At 47.0% G+C, this 16,460-nt stretch overlaps 1 long non-coding RNA gene across 1 annotated transcript in view; it reads right to left on the bottom strand.

Annotated features, from left to right (window-relative positions):
- LOC129385164 (uncharacterized) overlaps positions 1-16,460 on the bottom strand; it is a 261,908-nt gene that overhangs the window by 147,860 nt on the left and 97,588 nt on the right. The window contains exon 3 of the long non-coding RNA XR_011894675.1: positions 12,924-13,030. This is a non-coding gene — a long non-coding RNA (uncharacterized lncRNA). The remainder of the gene's footprint in view (positions 1-12,923; positions 13,031-16,460) is intronic.

Below are 16,460 nucleotides of genomic sequence, written 5' to 3'. Positions count from 1 at the left end.
AAGAACGGCATCAGGCAGGGAGAGACGATCTCTCCATTGCTATTCACAGCGTGTTTACAGGAGGTATTCAGAGACCTGGATTGGGAAGCATTTGGGATAAGAGTTAATGGAGAATACCTTAATAACTTGCGATTCGCTGATGATATTGCCTTGCTTAGTAACTCAGGGGACCAATTGCAATGCACGCTCACTGACCTGGAGAGGCAAAATCGAAGGGTGCGTCTAAAAATTAATCTACAGAAAACTAAAGTAATGTTTAACAGTCTCGGAAGAGAACAGCAGTTTACGATTGGTAGTGAGGCACTGGAAGCGGTAAGGGAATAGATCTACTTAGGGCAGGTAGTGACCGCGGATCCGGATCATGAGACTGAAATAATCAGAAGAATAGGAATGGGCTGGGGCGCGTTTGTCAGGCATTCTCAGATCATGAACAGCAGATTGCCATTATGCCTCAAGAGAAAAGTGTATAACAGATGTGCCTTACCAGTACTCACTTACGGGGCAGAAACCTGGAGGCTTACGAAAAGGGCTCTACTTAAATTGAGGACAACTCAACGAGGTATGGAAAGAAGAATGATGGGTGTAACGTTAAGGGATAAGAAAAGAGCAGATTGGGTGAGGGAGCAAACGCGAGTTAATGACATCTTAGTTGAAATCAAGAAAAATAAATGGGCATGGGCAGGACATGTAATGAGGAGAGAAGATAACCGATGGTCATTAAGGGTTACGGACTGGATTCCAAGTGAAGGGAAGCGTAGCAGGGGGTGGCCGAACGTTAGGTGGGCGGATGAGATTAAGAAGTTTGCAGAGACAACATGGCCACAATTAGTACATGACCGGGGTAGTTGGAGAAGTACGGGAGAGGCCTTTGCCCTGCAGTAGGCGTAACCAGGATGATGATGATGATGGTGATGATGGTGATGCAGCATGGATGGAACGTGCGTTGTGATAAATTTTCTTTACCCAACTTATTGCGTAGCTTCCACAGCGTTGACTGCTATGCATGAAAACAGAGTATAGTTACGTAACCTGAGGGAGAATAAGTAAGAACACTTCGTGCTCACAGGTTCTTCCTCCTAAGTCATTCTCTTTGGCAGTTTATTTACCACGAAGAATTCTGCATCCTTTGTACATGAAACCTTTTGTTTTCCTGAGCACAAATGGGCAATAAACTAGTACAGGTATGCAGATATGACAGAGAGTGGCACTGGTTCTAGAATGACCTTCACAGGTGCTGCTCGTAGCAGGAAGTTATTTATACTCCATGGAAAACTCGCCGTGGAAAACGAGCCCGTAAGAAACAAAGTTGGAAAGAACGAGAGGACATAGTACGGACTCCCACATGTGCAGACTTTCGCTTTGGACGCTGACAGGGAAGGCCACGTTTTTTGGTGTTCCCGAGAAGAGGCCTTTAACCCCATGGCTCCAGCCCGCATTCTTCGTCAACGCTCCTACCAGTTTGAGGACTTCTTCCAAACAAGTTAGCGTAGTTTCGCTCCGTTTTGAGCTTGTCAGGACATTTTTCGGCAATTTGTTTGCAACGTCGGAAACGATCGCTAAGCCGGACGTTATAGGCTCAGCTTCGTTACAGGCATCCGAACCCGGTGTTATGGCAGCACCATCTAGTGCCATCATTGTGCATTCTGGCAGTTCATGCCTTCCCTACGCGGCACCAGGTGGAGAGAAGCTTATGGATGTAGCTTCCGCAGCTGCGTCTGTGTCTGTAGGCATGGACCACGCCACCCCCTCAGTTAGACGCCCGGCGAAGTATCAACTCTGAATGGGAGTTTATGCGCGAAGCCGGCTTGGCCGGAAGGTCATGAACGTGTAGCGTTTTGTTTGTTTTACAGCGAACGCTGTATATCACCAACCTTCCATAGGTTTTCCGGCGTCCGGCCACAGAAAAGATCATCATGTGGGCCGACCTTGGGAGGGAGGGAAAGAGATAAGTAGAAGGCAATGAGGTTAACCAGAATAACGTCCGGTTGGCTACCCTACACCGGGGGAATGGGAAAGAGGAACAAACAGGGAGAGAGAGAAAAGAGGGAAGGAAATAAGGAAATTACGGTGAATTCGCTGACGTGTGTAGTCCAACAGAAATTGCATTAAAAGTCACAGATGGTCGCACAAGCCCGTCGTCCTTAAGAAGCACAAAAGCGCCTTCACCGCTTTATGGGCCGACGGGCGATGGGGCCGCTGTTCCAGCAGCACCTGCACAAAACGCGCTCTATTGTCCAGTTTTTGGAAAGCTTTGGCAAGTTCTTGTCTCTCTGGGGTGTATCGTGCACAGTGGCACAGCAGGTGGTCGATGTTTTCTTCGGTGCCACAGGCCTCGCATGCTGCACTGTCAGTCATTCCAATTAATGTAGAGTATGCCTTTGTGAAGGCAACTCCTAACCAAAGGCGACAGAGAAGCGTAGCTTCACGTCGAGGAGGTGCGATTGGAGGTCGGAGTTGCAGGGAAGGGTTTAGTCGATGCAGTCGTGTAAGTCGTAAGTTTGGTGAGTTCCACTCGGTCACTGTGAGACTGCGTGCCAGGTGTCGAAGCTGCTTTGCAGCGTCAGTCCTCGAAAGCGGAATTGAAACGCTGTGCTCTCCTTGATGTGCTGTGCGAGCAGCGTTATCGGCGGAATCATTGCCACTGATTCCACAATGGCCAGGTACCCATTGAAAAACGAACTCGTGACCTTTTTGTTGGACGTGATGGTAAAGTTTCACGACTTCGTATGTCAATTGGTCATGGCATCCGTGTCGGAGAACTGACTGCGTGCACTGTAATGCCGGTTTTGAATCACAGAACACAGCCCATCTTGTAGGTCTTTCAGAATCAATGAATTCCAGTGCTCGACGCAGGGCTGTTAGTTCCAGAACAAGATATACCCAGAGAGATATAAGAACACATGTCCTCACTGCAATGCATTAGGCACCCTTCGGCACGTCATAGGAGAGTGCAATTTTTCCATACACCACCCCCCCCCTATACCCATAACTAACCCCCCTGCTATCCCCACCCTTTACGAGCGATGGGAGATCATGCTGTCCAGCCCCGCCCTGGAAGACCAGCTCCGACTGATCCACAGGGGCCAGGCGGCCCTGGAAGCATATGGAGCCCGCGAAGAGGGAGCCACCCCATCAGACGCTTAACGCGTTTCATTTCATAATGGACCAGTAAAGTTGTTTCTCTCTCTCTCTCTCTTGAGGCCGATCTTGGGGATAGCGCAGAAGGGGTCCAAGCTGAATGGCACACACCCCTGTGGGCTCTGGAAACTGTAACGCACGTTTCACCATGCAAACAAAAACAGGACAGGGACAGAGCTTTGCAAGACGAGTTCAGGCGTTTGGAAAATCACCACCTGCCTATGATAGTGAAGACTTGTCAAGCACTACTGCAGGAAACACATATGATTGCAGTTGCGGCATTGAACATTCGTTGACTGAATCTGCATGCGGAAGATCTCAATCACGATTCAATCCTGAACGAGATACCCGTCCTGTGTCTTTCGGAAACGTAGTCAGACCCGTTCGCCCAGCTCAACGGCTACACCAAAGTTGTGTGGGATCACCAGGCGGAGTCGCCCGCTGCAGGTGTTGCTATATACGTAAAGAACTACATTCAAGTGCAACCGTTCGATCTTGGGATGAACAGAATCATCACAGACTGTGCGGATGTTTGTGCCATACAAACGGAAGCAGGAATCTTGATCTCGACAGTGTACATCTCGCCCGCTACTTCCAAGTCAGAAATAAAGGAGTTTAAAACCACGTATTTGTAGTGGGTTAGAAAGAATGATACCACACCTGTGACCATCAGCGGAGACTTCAACGTGGACATTTCCAAGCCAGAGAAGAAATGGTTCATGCAATACATATTGGTAGAGTTTGGTCTGCAATGTTACTCTAACTCCATGGTACCTACCACGCATCACCGGACGTGCATTGACTAGATTCTAGCCAAGAACCTCTTTTGGGCGGCAGTCGAACCCCTGAATGTACATCATGGTGATCATAAAGCAATCGTGACCACCATGAAGAAATAAAGAGTCTGAATCGAACATCAGCCACTGTCTTTACTAAATCATCCATTCTACCACATCAACTTCCATCATCAAGCATTTCAACCAAATGACAGCCATTCCGCTCTGTGAAGATGGAATGGCAGCGGAAGCTGGCGACAGCCAAAGGTCTCAAACGAAAAGCAAAGTGCTTTCGCTGCCATCTTCACAGAGTGGAATGATAGTCATTTTCTGTTTTTCTTTTGTTTTTCTTGTGCTTTTTTGTATTTATTTGTTTTATGATCCCCGTCACTGACCCTCACCCATGCTTAGGCCACTGAGCCATCATTTTCATTAAAGTTTATTCTCTTTCTCTCACATGTGCCTCGGAAGATGGGGGGTGGGGCGTGCGGGGCAAGAATAGCGACAAGCAGCGAGAGTGATAGTGCGCCGATCGAAGATTGTTGTTGCGTCGGGGAAAAAGGGTGAGGGGGAGGAGACTTGGGGGAGCGCTGAAGGGCTGAGCTACACGTCGCTGAGCGGAGGCGTTCGGCACATTTCATTTCCCGCTACTGCGGTTGTCGCGCCTATACAGACCAATATTCCCGTCAGCTTTCACATTTTTCTTTGCTGCTAGCTCATTGATTTTGCTGTTGGTGGAGTTGCTTTTAATGTTGTGGTTTTTCTCTTGTTGATATAGTTGTTAGTGTTGTTGACATTGCTCGTTGTTTGCCCCTTCAGCTGTCGCATTGGATGGGTAGCAGGCGACGACGATGTTGTTGATGTGGCCTGTAACCTCCTTAATGCTTTTTATTGGACGCAAGAGGCCCATCACGACCACACAAGACAGTAAAACATCGCGAAAATTGCACGGAAACTAGAGAGAAAAATATATGCGAAAAGCAGAAATACTGAAAACGTTTCCAGTGCTTTGCTAAAAAAAGAGAGCCAGAGATAACATGGAAGGAGCGGGCAATTTCAGGACAGCGTCGCTGCGTGGTGCAGCACAAAGCCAACAAAAAGCACAAGTCATGAAAAATAGCTTGCGTTAAGCGCATGCCAACGACTCTGCACACTTACATGGTAATACAGTTATAGCTTAGCGGGTTTACGGGCCAGCGGGCCCAGCGGACGAGCGGAGACACCAGCGGAGAGCTGCACGAGAGGTGCAGTTTTAGCTCAGCGATTCCTAGCTCTTTCGGACAGAGTAGAGTTCCCTGATGTCAGCGCCGCCTCCCGCTGTGCAGGGTGGTGACACCCTATTACCATGCCCACGCCGCACCACCGCCATGTTGTGTCGGAACTGTTGACGTGGCCGTACATGCGCGTGCATTATTCAGTGCGGCGCTGTCGTGTTATTTGGTGTTTGTATAATTTCCATGGTGCTGCGGGCGTGTTCGCTAAGTTTGTGTTTCGGGCTCTCGATCTAAGATGAAAAGTGCGTGACAGTTTTATAGTTAAAGACACTCCGTCATGCCCGTTTGCTGCACACCTTTTTGCGGCAAATAAACGGAAAAACGACACTATGACTTAGTTTCCCCGCTACGGAGGAAGCAGGAAAAATAACGCAATAAGATTGCGTTACGAAGTTATTATGATTAAATTTATCTCTTCGTGTGAAATGGCCTGCAGGAAATTTTCCGAAGCACTAGCCGTTTTCCGTCGTAATCATTTATTCAAGGTGATGAGAAGCCTGCTTGGACCTTATGAGTAATTTCCAACCATCACATGAACTGGGCACCGAAATTTTAGGAAAATGTTCTTAGGGAGTTTAGTGTTGCAGCTCAGCATTTATACTTGCTTGGTGAGTCAGAGCTAACGATGGGATGAAACATGGAAGTAAAACCGTTGCGGCTGTAATCTTTGGCTGATCGGTTTGCACGTTTATAAGCAGCATATAGCATGAACTTTGTTTTTTTCAGTGCTCTCAAGCTTATGTGCACGGCATCCTGTGGTTTCCGGCAGATGAACGTGTCAGTGAGCTGCCTTGGACCAGATGTCAGTTATTTCAAAGCTGTCTTCTTCTGGTTTTGCTCAAGTGACAGCTATATATTTTGGCAATAAACTATCACTTTCGTTTTACAATTTTCACAAGCCGAACGCATGGACTTGTACTATAAGCTGTAGATATCTGCAACAACAGTGTTGATTTATCAGTGTTTAAAGGTCCTACGACTGAGATCGCGTACGTTGATGTTGCTTTTCACTTAGAAAAATAATTCTGTGGCTTTACGCGCCAAAATCACGACATGATTTTTGAGCATATAGTTGGGGGCTTCAAAATAATATTGATCAGCTAGGATGTGAGACTGTTTTCGGCCACGCGCTCTTTATCATTCTTACCATTCAAACGCACGACTTGTATTTCGATAACTACAGTACCACCAGTTATTGGCAACGCTGCCGTATTTATTAGCCTCATTTTGTCCTATACCTTTCATGGCATTACTAAGCTATAGTTCTAGGAAAAATTGCGTCAGCTTTCTTGAAGGACAGCATTTAAGTGTACGCCATACATGTCAACATTGCATTCGAAACAAATTTGTGAGCGTAAGCGAAAGCGGGGCAAAAATGACTAGTTAGTGCTGGGCTCGAAACTCATTCCAGTATTGTTTTACTGCAAGCGTTCCACCTGTTTTTAAGGTGAGATGTAAATGTTGCAATGCATGTAAGTGCTCAACTGCGAGAATTAAAAATTTTTGCTCTGTTCGCGAGCCAACAACCCAAATTCCCGCTGTTTGTCATAGCGCGCCTTTACGTGTTCCAACATAATATGGAGGTGCAAGCGGAGGTAACACCACCCCGTAAGGATAGAATGTACTAGTGCACAGAGAAGCGTGGTATCGAGGCGCCCTAGGGCAGAGTAGAGTCACTGGAAAAAATTTCAGAGTACTGCAAAGGTCGCGATTTGACTGGCAACACTGAGCGGCCACCGCCATATACCTTCCAAGCCGACTGCGTCGCGGGAAGGCCTCCGTGTTGGAAGAGCTTGATATTCGGTGACACATCGTGTTGAGTGTTTACTGAAGTACAAATACTTTGTGCCCGGAGATAAGGGTTGCTAAGAACGAAAATAAAATGTTATTTTGTGCGAAGTAATGCAGCCGGTGGTTGTTTAGCACGCCGATCGTGTTTACTGCTGGAACTGTGCTATGATTGTGGGCAGCAGCTTAGCGCTGCTATTGGGAGCTTATGCGCGCGTTTTTTTTTTCCTTCCGCGGAGCGAGTTACGAAGGATACATTTCGTCACTTCGAGCCGGAATGAGGCAAGCTTGTGCTGTTGGGCATGAACATCGTATACCGCCGTCGGCTTCTATTGAATTTTTACCAAGCAGAACGGAACTAACACCTCACATTGTCACAAGCACGCACGTTCATTGTATAATTTCACAAGCTTAATCGGATACATTTAATTTAGTTTGTAAACGGATACCGCGTGTTCTCGATTCTGCCGGGCGACTTCGTCGGCCGTACACGCACGACACACTGCGACTGCCATGTGCGCACCGGTGTTTAGCCGTGATATCGTGAGAAGATATGTGCACAGCAGGCGTACAAACCAACTTCAATGACCATTTTGAGCTCTAAATCTTGTGGAAGGCCAATATGAGCCATTATCGTGATTACAGCAACGTATATGTACTTCTGTGCACTGATAATGAGCGAGAGTTTGCTACATTGCGATTTATGAACGCGGCTGTCTAGTGAGTTCATGAGCAGCAACTCTTCTCAACTTATTTATGACTGTTTTCTTAGACTGTCAAGATTTGCTACTTGTGTAAAAAAAAAAGCAGGAACGCCCACTGGTGACGCAGCACTTCTTTTCTAAGTTACATAGGCGATGTATAAAATTCTTGTGCTTTTAGAGCGGTTGATGTAACATGCATAGTGACAGAGTAAAACTAAGGCTACTGGGCGTTCTGTTTTTTATTTCTTGTTATGCCTCAAGCACAACATTATTTGGGTATGCACCGTAGCATTTCAACATAAAACATAATATGTATGCTGACTTCAGTTCATTGCATGTGCACGGTATACAAGCTCAAAATTTGAAGCATGTGTTGTGAATATCACCTGGCCATTGGTTTCAAGCTCGAAATGCGTATGTATAAATGAGCAAAGGATAAGTGGAAAAAAGGAAGTATCATGGGCCTCGTATTGACCATGTTTTTATTGACTGCGATCGTCACCATCTGCGAAAAACAAGTGCCACATGGGTCGAGTGACTCGAGGCGAGAGCGCGCTCACGTGCACGGAGAAATCATGCGAGTACCTGGTGCACATGAGGACGCGGAATTCTCGCGTGACAGGTGTGCCTTCGCGTGCCACGAGCACGGAATAACCGCGTGTGTTTAGCAACAAACGCGTACACGTGTACCCGCGTCAAGCGTGCAAGACGCGAACGATCCCTGCAATGAACTCCTATTCTCGTAGCATATCGCTAACACCGCGTGCACATCGCTTGAACATCTTCTAAAACAGTGCCGAAAAGCACAATCAAGGTGTACTTATACCTCGCACACGCGGGTGTTTTTTGTAGGCTTGAAGTTCTCCCGGCCGATTCTGTGTAACCACGCAGAACGACGCTCTCGGTGATTTTTCCCGGTCGGAATCTAGAAAAACATCTTTCCAGTCTCAGTTCGGTTGCTGCATCCGAAGGCGCAGTAGTCAGGCATGATTTCCTCGCAGTCAAACGCGAGCGCGACAATCGGAACACAAAAAACGTAGGGAACCTGCGCGGCCTGCACTCTAACTCAGCCGGCCCGCCCGGCGCTTGGAAGGTATATGGCACCCCAAAGTCACGTGGTACGATTGGGCCAATGAACGCGTCGGCGGCGCGGGGAAAACGAATGCGGTACTCTGAAATTTTTTGCCAGTGACTCTAGGGCAGAGCGCTTTCCTGCGCCACCTGTCGAGCAAGGGTGGAGTTACTATGAAAATATCAGTACGCTCGCTTCAGCTTCTCGATCGCGGTCACCAACTTCACATCGTCGCCAAACGGCCTCGTTGCTGAAACCCCTTGCAGGACACAGAGGTCTTCTTCAGTGGTGAAACACTTCTGAGGCTTTTCCATCTGCCGGCTAGCCAGCGCCGCGTTTAAGACGACGCCGACGAAGTGCCGCTGTTCGTGCGAGTGGTCGCCATGTTTGTTTCGCAAAAACGCTGGTGCGCTGCGCGCACTCCGCTGGGGAAAGGATACCGGCGATCGAGCGTCCTGCTCTATAAGCACGCTGGCGACCCAGCGCACCGCACATGCGCAGTGGCGTATCCGCTCGCCCGCTGGGCCTGCTGGTCCGTAAGCCCGCTGAGCTATAACTCTTAATTATGGGGTTTTACGTGCCAAAACCACTTTCTGATTATGAGGCACGCCGTAGTGGAGGACTCCGGAAATTTCGACCACCTGGGGATCCTTAACGTGGACCTAAATCTAAGTACACGGGTGTTTTCGCATTTCGCCCCATCGAATTGCGGCCGCCGTGGCCGGGATTCGATCCCGCGACCTCGTGCTCAGCAGCCCAACACCATAGCCACTGAGCAACCACGGCGGGTAGCTATAACTCTCTGCTATGCTTTGTTCATTCAATGTGAAAACATTATGAAATGTTTATTTATATGGAGACGGCATAGAAACAAGGAACCACCACAGAAATAGGACGGAACAAAGTTTTGTACATGATATTACGCTGTAGTTTGGTCATTAGCAGTTACTATAGGGAAGTGTAATAAAACAAAAATAGTAGTTGCTTTTGTGTCCAACTCTCAACGCAATCATAGGTCAGATACGAAAAAAATATACATTTGGCAATATTCAATTATATAAAGAGACACACGGAAAAGTCATAATACCTAGTCTAGTTACTAAAGGAGCCACTAATTAAATAATGAGGTTCTTGCATATCTATATATAATCTTTTCATTGATTCACGGAGTCTGAAAGGGGCAATAGCATTCTCAACGCGCTAATATGTGAGCACGCTTAGAAGTCACGCGCTTCTCTTCTTTCACGCTCAATTTTCGTGGTTTTTCATGTGCTCACAACGAATAAATGAAGCAATGTCTCACGCTTATTCCTATACCTGCGCAGTCGGGCAGTCATATTCAGCGTGAGGTACTGCTTTGTTTAATCAATCCGAGCATACGTCTAACAACACGCAGTTGTAATGGGAACATGGCAATAAGAATGCTAGCGCAGCAATACGTCATCCCACTTATTTAAAGATAGCCTGTTTTACTAGATGGTGTGGTAATCTGTGCGTGATTAATCTGTCTCTTTAACTTTTACATAGAGTGCAGCTGTCATCAGCCTGGTTAAACATTGTGCTTTTCTACCTGTTCATGTTTTGCCTACCTTTTCCTGCCTGATGCTATGTGTAGCATTGTTTAAACATATATTCCTTTTTTTGTATTTATTGAGAATTCACTTGCGAATCAGCGTTCGGGTGCTTTCTTACTTTCGTCGTATGTCGTCGTCACAGAATTGCTTTCCAGACAATTAATACAGCCACTAAGCTGCACGAACACACTGGCTGTGTGTCTGTGATGTTCACGGGCCATTGTTAGGCGGCAAGTAAAATAAATAAGCTGCAGTATATCGGAAAGTAACGGTATTTACCGAAAGTCACGAAGAAAAGAACCGGCCTTCCGTTTAGGTTTCCAGGAGTGGCGACTCCCGTTAAATAAAGCGGTGCAGAGACGATGAAAGCGGAGTGCGGATAGCTCACGAAGAACGTTTCGGAAAGTACGAGATGAAAATAAAAAAAAATGTACAAACCGTCTGAGATAGTGGCGTAATGAAAAAGAGACGACCGCAGTGATGACAGCTAGAATATTTCTAGCAATACAATGCCGTAAGATAAATAAGGATAGCTCGCCAAAACTGCAAGAGGGCTTCCAATCAAACGCAATTGCTCCGCGCCCGCATCAGCCACGCTAACGATCTCTTTCGACAGGCGCTCAACAACAGTGGCGGATAAATAACGACATACAGGAACGGCAGAATGCGGACGGGTGGCAAGAAGAGGGGGTATGGAACAGAAATCACTGGTGATGTCTGTGCGCCCTGCCGTCTCGCAATAAAGGCCACTACAGTACCTTGCAGCTGTTTATCCACTCTCCTAATCAGAGGTTCTCCAAGGGACACTTAGTAAAGGAGAAAGCTGGGCTAGTTTGAACTGGGACGTTTTTGCGATTGATAGCATTACTCGACGATCGCAGAAATGCATTGCGAGCGTCCGAGTAACTAAAACACGCGTCTGCCATGAAAAATTTGTGGCATTAACCTAGAAAATTCGTTATTGCGAAGGTATATAGTTTATGCTGCCATCTGTGAGACTAAACTTTATATACCTTGTACGGCGGCTAATAATGCTTTCATCAACCAAATGAATAGCCATTTCTCCGTCTAAATGTTAACAGTGGGAAGGTTAGCTTGTCGTCTACCCACATACAATGGTCCCAGACAGGAGCGAGTGTTTCACAGATCATCGCCATACTCTCATCGGATTTACAAGTTCGCGTCACCTAACGCGCCTCCTCGCACTGCTTCTTCGCGTAGCGTGCTAGGGGCCATCTGCTGACCGTGCAGACTGCCACCAAGTCATTAATTGATGAAATAATTATTAAAATAATTTTTACGCTTGTACTTTCTTCACTGACGACTAGTACTGTTCTTTATCCGCTTATATACCGAGATTTGCCGCTTCGGGAGTGCAGTGTCATGGGTTCGGTAATACAGAAGGAAAAAAAAACAGCCACGAACCTCACCAAGCAATTATACTCGACACTTACGCGATAGTACAACCAACAATATCAACACGTGTAAGAATGTCCCAGAAGATTTCAATTTTGCGCTTCCATTCAGCTACAGACAACATAGGACATGTCCCGGCTATATGCTGTCTTTGTCACTGGGCCCGCTTGTTTGTCTTTCTTGTTACCTGTTGTATAAGTAACGGTAACAATACAAAGTAACGCGTGGAAGGTAAATAGCAGAGAAGGTAAACAGGCTCGAATGAACAACAGCCTAGCTTTGTTCTTATAGAAAGAGTTGAAAAATTCACCGACGATTACGATACTCCCTAACGCAAAATTTTAGCGCAACTCTATACGTGTTTTCATATCGCGCTATATTAGCTGGCGTGGACAATCTGTCTCGTGCGGCAAGTTGCAAAGTGAGCGAAGTGTGGCGCAACTGCCTCGCTAATCAGGAGATCACGAGAGGCAGCGCGTGGGTAACGCGTGGTGTGCTTCACAGCAGCCACCGCAGACATACCTCCGCTCATGCAGCTTTGTTTCCATATATGGTATCGGTGGCGTCATCGGTGAACTGACGCGTCGTCTGTTCACCGATGACGCCACCGATACCATATACGGAAAGAAAGACCTGCATGAGTGGACGTATGTCTGCGGTGGCTGCTGTGAAGCACACCATGCGTTACCCACTCGCTGCATCTCGTGATCTCCCGATCATGAGGAACCATGAGGCGAATACGACCTTCCTCCTCGCTTTCTCTTCGTTATTGCCGTCTTGCATCCTCTGCTGCTCTCCGCGTTCGCTCTTTCATCCTTCGCCGTGTTCGTTCGCTCGGTTACGAGCGACGCCGACGCTCGACGCAGGAACGGCCACGTAAGAGCTGCGCTCTAAAAAGAACATCTTTTCCTAGCGGTCTTCCAGCTAAAATCTTTACAGTCGCTCACCCGTAGGTTACAGTTTTTCCGGGCATGTCTGAACGGCTCCTCCCAAGCAAACAGCCGGCAAACTTGGGAGTGAAAGCAACTCTATTGTGCTTGAGATTGCCTCCTTTTCCATACTCGTTTCGTTCAAGTGACAGTAGTGGTTTACTTCATGTGCCTCGTGCCGAAGAACTGGACTACCTTATTTGCTATGCGCTGAGAGAGAACGTAATCAAGAGACATAGACAGGACTCTTACCTGAACCATTATCCCTAGGTACTTCCTGCTGCACAGATTCTGGCCGGTAACCACGGCTGCACATCACGTGTCGAGCGTGAGAGCGGCGTCGTTAGACTTCCCGGCACCTGTGAACATGGATGGTGGAAAAAAAGAGAGGGCGGGGAAAGAGAGAAATGACTACGTGATACAGCATGGAAAACAGACAGAATCGCGATCATTTCGAACTCATTGATTGTGCGGATGGGAGTGGAGTACCAACAGAAATAGAGTACAGTACTCACGATATGACGTTGCAATTCTAATACAGTTTCTTACTTTTCCTCTTAATTGTCGTCGATTCTCACGCAGCAGCGTCACCTGTACATCGCCCGAAAAGTAACTTACCTACTGGTATTTTATTTCCTTGGGTTATTTCACAGTGTACCACTCTGTGTTTAAAAACAATAAAGTACTCAAATATATTTCTCTTTTCTATATTTGTATTGAGCATTTCCCATGTTCGCACACACCTCTACGCACGGACTAAAGTGATTCCCCAATACGGCCACCGATGCAGTAATGCTGCGCTTGCCAGAATAGCTACAAGTTTGATAAGCATTAGGATCGACAGCAACATAGCTTTCTTTGACTATAATATACACATTTCCTTTTTGTCACGTAATGAAAATTTCCGCACTTTGGCGTGGCACTGGAAAACAGAGAACGCAAACGCACTTTTGTATTCGATTTCAATCGTTAGACAAATAGCGCTCAAAGGACTACACTAGTGAACTCGGATATTGCCAGGAGGGGATCAAAACATTTCGTATCTCTTAATACATCTACTTTGATACTTTTCCGAAAAACTCGGTTTCTTTGAGAAGGTTACTCTCCCCCAAACACTTTTCTAAAGCAAACACCTATGCCTCAGCAAACAAGCCTTCTCGTTTCTGGGAAGCCACAATACAGAAAATTTTCGCCATGAACAAGCGTAAAAAGGACCAATGAAAGAGAAAGCACGTTGCAGGTTATATCTTTTCGCTCTCTGCCACCACGGATGAACCAGTACTAAAGAAGCGAGGCAAAAAAAGAGCATTAAAAAAGAAGAAACGGAACACTCACTCAACAGCGAGCCAGCCGTCGCTATAGGAGTACCGATTCGAAAGATTGCGTTCTAAACTTCTATCTTCCGGACCGCTTGTTTTTCGTACGCGGCTCCTGAAGCGCGAGCCTCTGCGTATGCTTTTGTTATCTTCGCGGCGAAAACGACACGCCGCCGCTTTCCTTTCTCCGGGAGCAAACGTTCTTTTGACCGTGCTTGCCACACACTGGCAACGCAGCGTGGGACGCGCTGTCCCGTAAGAATGCCCTCCTTTTTTTCTTTTTGTTTTTTCGAGGTTCAGACCAAATCGCGTGTCAAAGGCAACATCCCTACAGAAAAGAAATCGCTTCACTTACCCGCAATGTTTGCGCGAAGTTCAAAACTGCTTTTTCCTCGCTTGCTTTTGCCGTTGGAAAGATTTCTTCTTTCCCACGCAGTGCACTGACACATGAATCTGAACTAGACAACCTGCCCTAAATATACACGGCATCGCATGCCATGGTTACATAACTGCGATGGTAACGATATGCATTTGCTTCATTGCGTCAACTTGAACTTGACATACCGCCACTTACTTCTACAAAGCATGCAGAATCGTACGAAAACAGGCGAGCCGACCACGCATGATGTGCTGATATCAAATGCCAACAACACTGAAATCTTTTCATCTCCTTGAAATGCGAAGCCGCAGAGGTTTAAAAAACCTTCGCTGAACCGTGCCCTTTATTCTGCGCTTGTTTGGCGCATGGGGCTTCCTTAAGGTATTCGCCCAGATAACTTGCACACGACGCGCTAGAAAGTTGTGAGACACACCAACGACGCACTCATTGTCACCCTATCACATCACCGAACTAGTTACATTCCTATTCGACCCTGGTCAACGAAAATAAAATAACAGAAGCCATCGGAACATGAGTGTCTAATTCAAGCGATAGCCGCAGTATTTAAAGCCACGAGGTGATGTTAAGTTGTGTATAGTGTGAGTGTATGAGGGTGACAACGGTAGGGGACGATGATTGCGGAAGGTTCGTTTCTTTTAATACCTGAGCAATACAAGTGTCAAAGTAGAAACCAGTATACTTGCGGGAAGCCGGTTGTATATATATATATATAGCAGGTAAAGAGGAATTATTCAGGCTACCTTTCAAACGTAAAGAACTTGAGCGGTGCTACAAGGTAAACAGAACAAGTATTTAATTTCAACAGTTTTAATCGGTAGACCGATCTTCATCATTGTTTACAAAAAATGGCAGTTCGGCCCTGATAGTGAAGACACCAGATCGGGTGCCCGGTCGTTCTCAAATACATCGAACCGAGAGGGACAGTTGTGACAGTGATTGACTTTCTCTCGGCGCTTTGGCAGATATACAGCTGCTTTATTGGCCACTACGCAGGGCAAGAGGAAGGCAGAGTCCCATCTATGTAGAGCAAGCAGGTCAGTGGAAAAAAAATATAAATAATAAGAAGAACAGAAAAAGAAGAAAGCACACAGGAGGAGGGAGACAAGTCGGAGAGTGAAGGGGTCGGGAAGTAGCGGCAGCTAGGTTCCCTTTGACATGAGGCAAGGAGGGAGAAAGCGGTCGCTGCGCAGCACCAGTGCGCGTGCTGCCGTTGTAGCGGGAGAGAGGGCAAGTTGAATCGGGCGGCGGGCGGCACAATAGAGAAGGGGCCCAGAAGGAAGACAGAAGAGCGGCAACTTGTGGAAAGAAACACAGTGCCACAATACGCATATACAGGTCACTGCCCGTTTCGGCAACTCTGTGGTCCAGCTACGATGCGAAAAAAATATATAGTTCCAAACAGAATATATGCGTGGGATTCGCAAAGTAAGTGCGCCCCTGGGCTTAGCTTTAGGGAGCCGAGTTAAAGAGCCTCCTTCTGGTCCAGTTTTCGAACGTTTAACCGATAACTGACATCACGTCAGGCCGTGCGGACTCCAAGAAGAGGGCAATAGGTCACTCAGAATGACCACTTATATTATATATATATATATATATATATATATATATATATATATATATAATCAAAACGTTTATTTAAAAAAAAATAAAAGGTGCAGAAGAAAGCGAGTGGGTGGAGCCCCTAGTCCAGGGCCCTACTGGATTGAGCGGTCCGCCGTGCTTGGTCGAGAAGCACTAGTTGCATCTCTCGATCCTTGCTGGCGAGCCAAGACTCCTACTGCTCCCTTCTGCAAAGTTTGCCGGCTATTTTTGGTGTATTAATTTTGGGTGGCCTGTTCTGGCAATCCCACGTAATGTGGGCGAGAGCTGGCCGGCCTCCGCACCAAGGACAGCGAACGCTGTACAGCGTTGGGTGAATGGCAGCTTTCAAATAAAGGTTTGAAAACGTGTGCGTCTGTATTCGGCGCCAGTCATACGAGTCCCGCCTGGTTAGTTCAGGGTGTGGGGGACTCTACTTTCTTCGATCGCGCCGTTGGTGCTGAAGGATGTCTCGTAGTAAGTGTGGTCGGCCAC

This window comes from Dermacentor andersoni, chromosome 5 (genome assembly GCF_023375885.2).
Source record: "Dermacentor andersoni chromosome 5, qqDerAnde1_hic_scaffold, whole genome shotgun sequence".
NCBI classification, from domain to species: Eukaryota; Metazoa; Arthropoda; class Arachnida; order Ixodida; family Ixodidae; genus Dermacentor; species Dermacentor andersoni.
The sequence above is the reverse complement of the archived record's forward strand: the minus strand, read 5'-3'. Positions and strand labels throughout refer to the sequence as shown.